Below are 5,662 nucleotides of genomic sequence, written 5' to 3'. Positions count from 1 at the left end.
TACATCATATGGATCTCCAAGAGACCATTGTATTGAGAATCAAGAGAGAGAGAGGATGTCATCAAGCTACTAACTACGGACCCGAAGGTCTACAAAGATCTACTCACGCATCATCGGAGAGGCACCAATGGAGGTGGTGAACCCCATCTGAGATGGTGTCTAGATTGGATCTAGTGGTTCTGGACTCTGCGGCGGCTGGATCAATATTTCGTCGACTTCCCTAGGGTTTTGGGAATATTTGGGTATTTATAAAGCAAAGAGGCAGTCCGGCAGGCACCCAAGGCGGGCACAACCCACCAGGGCGCGCCAGGGCCTCATAGGCCACCTTAGTGGGTTGTGCTCCCCTCGGGGCATCCCCCAGGCACAGCCAGGGCCCGTTTTGTTTCTTTTGGCCAATAAAAATTCTCCGTAAAGTTTCGTGCCATTTGGACTCTGTTTGTTATTGATTTTCCGCGATGTAAAGAACATGGAAAAACAGCAAGTGGCACTTGGCACTATGTCAATAGGTTAGTACCAAAAAATGATATAAATGACTATAAAATGATTATAAAACATCCTAGATTGATAATATAACAGCATGGAACAATCAAAAATTATAGATACATTGGAGACATATCAGCATCCCCAAGCTTAACTCCTACTCGTCCTCGAGTAGGGAAGTGATAAAAATAGAATTTTTGACGTGGAATGCTGCCTAACATGTCATAACATATTTCTTTCTTTATAGCATGGACATTTGGAATTTTATATTGTTGAAAGCAATAGTCTAGTTTTGACATGATAATTTAAATACTCAACCATATCAACAAGCAACCATGTCTTTCAAAATATCAATGCTAAAATAAGTTATCCCTAGCCCATCAAGCTCAAACATTGATCCATTCATGACACACACTCGAATATTAGCTACACCCAATACTTAAGTACGATCATAATGCCTCCAAGTAGGTGCTTTTATAAGAGAAGATGGAGACTCAAAATAAAAATTGCATGAAGTAAAAGAAAGGCCCTTCACAGAGGGAAGTATGGATTTGTAGAGGTGCCAGAGCTCAAAGCGAAAAACTTAGAGATAAAATCATTTTGTGAGTTGTATCCATCCCACCAATGAAAACGACTTAGAGTTCCCAACACTTTCCATGGTAGATATATCATAGGCAGTTCCCAAACAAAAAATAAAGTTTATTCCTTTTTCCACCATGCTTTCACTTTCCATGGCTAACCGTATCCATGGGTGCCTTTCATACCAACACTTTCCAAGGAATTTATTATTTGACAACATAACGTAAATTCATTTTTCATTTCGGGACTAGCATCCCTAATACCTTTCCCGTACTCTCGTGTAATGACAAGTGAAGGAACACTAATCGTGAGAATAACAGATCTAGCATGGAAAATATTAGCCACCCCTCACCACCCCGCGAGCGAAATGAACACAAAAAAGAGAAGTTTATTTTTGAAAATTAGAGATGACACATGAAAATTTTCTTAGAACGGCAAAAGAATACCGCATATAGGTAGATATGGTGACTCATGTGGCAAAACTGGGTTAAAGGATTTTGGGTGCACAAGTAGTGATCATACTTAGTGCAAAATGAAGGCTAGCAAAAGATTGAGAAGCGACCAATCCAAGAAACGAATAATCTCATAAGAGAGCATTAAGCATAACTAACACCGAATAATGCACCACAAGTATGATATATTTCATTGCATAACTATTGACTTTCGTGCTTGCATAGGGAATCACAAACCTTGACACCAATATTCTTACTAAAGCATAATTAGTCATCAAGACGACTCACATATCACATCATCATATCTCAAAACTATTACTAAGAATCAATTTTATTTTGTCCAATGATCTTAATGAAAGTTTTTATTATATCCTTCTTGGATATCTATCACTTTGGGACTGATTTTCATATGTTGCTTTTGACAAGCTCAAACAAATATAAGTGAAGATCATGAGAATAATTTTTCTTTCTCTAAAATTAATTTAAGTGAAGCAAGAGAGAATTTCTTTAAAATTTTACTAACTCTCAAATAAATCTAACTGAAGCAAGAGAGCATTTCTTCAAAAATACTAAAGCACACCGTGCTCAAAAAGATATAAGTGAAGCACTAGAGCAAGTCCATAACACATAAAAAAATTAAGTGAAGCAAAGAGAGCAATTCTAACAATTCATGACATAATTTTGGCTCTCTCAAATAGGTGTGTCCAGCAAGGGATCAAGAACTAAAACATAAAATAAAACAAGAAAAGACTCATATCATACAAGACGCTCCAAGCAAAACAAATAGTATGTGACGAATAAAAATATAGCTTCGAGTAAAATACCGATGGTCATTAGAAGAAAGAAGCGATGCCACTCGGGTGCATCCCCAAGCTTAGTTGGTTGCTCCTTTTTGGATAATAACTTTGGATGTCGGGGCATCACCAAGCTTAGGATCTTCTACTCATTCATTCATCCATCGTAAGATAACCCAAAACTTGAAAACTTCAATCACACAAAACGCAACAAAACCTTTGTGAGATCCATTGGTATAAGAATAATAAATCACTACTATAAGTGTTGTATCAAACCAATTCATATTTTTGTTATTGCATTATATCTACTGTATTCCAACTTTTCTATGTCAAAAACTCATCAAAGAAAACCATAGAGCCATCAAAATAAGCACACAACACAAAGAAAACATAATCTACGAAAACAGAATAGTCTGTAGCAATCTGACTATTTCGAATACTTCTGTAACTCCAACAATTCTGAAAAATTAGGACGGCCTGAGAAATTTGTATATTGATCTACTACAAGTTGAATGGGTATTTTATCGCTCTCTGGTGAAAAATAATTATTATTTTCGTGAGTGCAAAAGTTTCTGATTTTTCAGCAAGATCGAACAACTATCACCTAATAAGATCCTAAAGGCTTTACTTGGCACAAACACTAATTAAAACATAAAAAACACAATTATAACAGTAGCATAATTGTGCTAACACTCAAAAACAAGAAGCAAAAAGAAAAAATAAATTTTATTCATTTGGTTGCCTCCCAACAAGCGCTTAGCTAGGCATAAAGCAAGGATCTCAGTTTTGTCTTCCGAAGTTTTGGTAACTTTTGTAAGGGTTTTCTCAACCCGGGAGGCTCTTTACGCTTCCCTAAATTTTCCGGAAAAGAAACCATCTTAAGGTCCAAAATATCCAATCGCTTGTTACAAAGAGTAATCAAGGTATTCATGCGATTGATACTACCATTGAGATGTTTGAGGGGTTCGTTATATTTTTGTAATTCAACCTTGTGTTTATGCAAATCACCAAGTTTGTCTAGCATTTGAACTCCCTCTGGGGTGAAAGTAAACCCCTTCTTTTGAGGTGGAATGCCCAAAATTCCTTCTAAAATTTCATAGGCAGCATTGGCATCAAGCTCAGTAAAATTCCCTTTAGTGGCAAAATCTGGGAGTTGTCTATGATGCAAAACCAATCCTATGTAAAAATTATGAAGCAAAACCTTAGCGTCCCACTTTAAATTGGAAATACGATACGATTCCATAAGCCTATACCAAGCATCTTTCAAAATTTCTCCTTGTCTTTGCTTGAAGTAAAGTACTTCAAAATCTGGTGACAAAGGAGGAGTGGGCACACTAGCCATTATGACTAGGAAGCAAGAACACGGATAGATCTGGCAAGAAAACGGCGAACGGAAAAGAGGGGCGAATAAAATGGCAAATTTTAGTGAAGTGGGGAGAGGAAAACGAGAGGCGGATGGCAAATAATGTAAATTGCAAGGAGATGGGATTTTTTATTAGAAACCTGGTATATGTTGAAGATCCCCCCGGCAACAGTGCCAAAAATTCCTTTTGATGTCGCTTGAAGCTACGTTGGTTTTTCCCCAAAGAGGAAGGGATGATGCAGCACAACGGCGGTAGGTATTTCCCTCGGATGTGAAACCAAGGTTATCGAACCAGTAGGAGAACCAAGAACACAACATAAACATCCCCTGCACATAAATAACAACTTCTCGCAACCCGACATATTAAGGGGGTTGTCAATCCCTTCTGGGGTACGGCCCCTCAAGATAGGCAAACGGACGTGAGGTAAATTTGTAGTAGATTGATAGATCGAACGCCAAATAAATAAATGAGAAAAATTGCAGCAAAGTAGTTTTGGGTTTTTGGATTAATAGATCTGAAAATAAACACAAAGGAAAAGTAGATCGCAAAGGCAAATAATATGAGAAAGAGACCCGGGGCCGTAGGTTTCACTAGTGGGTTTTCTCGAGAAAAATAGCAAACAGTGGGTGAATAAATTTCTGTTGGGCAATTGATAGAACTTCAAACTCTCATGACGATATCCAGGCAATGATCATTACATAGGCATCACGTCCAAGATTAGTAGACCGACTCCTGCCTGCATCTACTACTATTACTCCACACATCGACCGCTGTCCAGCATGCATCTAGTGTATTAAGTTCATGGAGAAACGGAGTACTGCAATAAGAACGATGACATGATGTAGACAAGATACATATATGTAGAGATAGACCCCATCGTTTTATCCTTAGTTGCAATGATACATACATGTCGGTTCCACTTCTGTCACTGGGATCACGCACCGTAAGATTGAACCCACTACAAAGCACCTCTTCCCATTGGAAGATAAATAGATCAAGTTGGCCAAACAAAACCCAAATATCGGAGAAGAAATACGAGGCTATAACCAATCATGCATAAAAGAGATCAAAGAAACTCAAATACTTTCATGCATAAAAAAAGATAGATCTAATCGTAAACTCAAAGTTCATCGATCCCAACAAACACACCGCAAAAGAGTTACATCATATGGATCTCCAAGAGACCATTGTATTCAGAACCAAGAGAGAGAGAGAGAGAGAGAGAGAGAGAAAGAGAGAGAGGAAGCCATCTAGCTACTAACTACGGACTCGAAGGTCTACAAAGATCTACTCACGCATCATCGGAGAGGCACCAATGGTGGTGGTGAACCCCATCCGAGATGGTGTCTAGATTTGATCTAGTGGTTTTGGACTCTGCGGCGGCTGGATCAATATTTCATCGACTCCCCTAGGGGTTTGGGAATATTTGGGTATTTATAGAGCAAAGAGGCAGTCCAGGGGGCACTGGAGGTGGGCACAACCAACCAGGGTGCGCCAGGGCCTCCTGGCATGCCCTGGTGGGTTGTGCTCCCCTCGAGGCATCCCCCAGGCGCAGCCAGGGCCCATTGTGTTCCTTCTGGAGCACAAAAATTCTCTGTAAAGTTTCGTGGCATTTGTACTCCGTTTGATATTGATTTTCTGCTATGTAAATAACATGGAAAAAACAGCAACTGGCACTTGGCACTATGTCAGTAGGTTAGTACCAAAAAATGATATAAAATGACTATAAAATGATTATAAAACATCCAAGATTGATAATATAACAGCATGGAAGAATCATAAATTATAGATACGTTGGAGACGTATCACTTTGCTACATGTGCTCCACATGGATAAGGAAATTAGCTTAAGCCAGGTTAGATGCCTCGGTGACTCAGATCTTGTTGCACAACAAGTATCAGGGAGTTTGTATTCTAAAGACCCTCTCATGGTGGCTTATCGTTATGTAGTGACTAATATTGATGGTCATTTTAAAGGTTATCAAGTAGATCAC

This window comes from Triticum dicoccoides, chromosome 3A (assembly GCF_002162155.2).
Source record: "Triticum dicoccoides isolate Atlit2015 ecotype Zavitan chromosome 3A, WEW_v2.0, whole genome shotgun sequence".
Lineage (NCBI taxonomy): Eukaryota > Viridiplantae > Streptophyta > Magnoliopsida > Poales > Poaceae > Triticum > Triticum dicoccoides.
Note: the sequence above shows the minus strand (reverse complement) of the source record.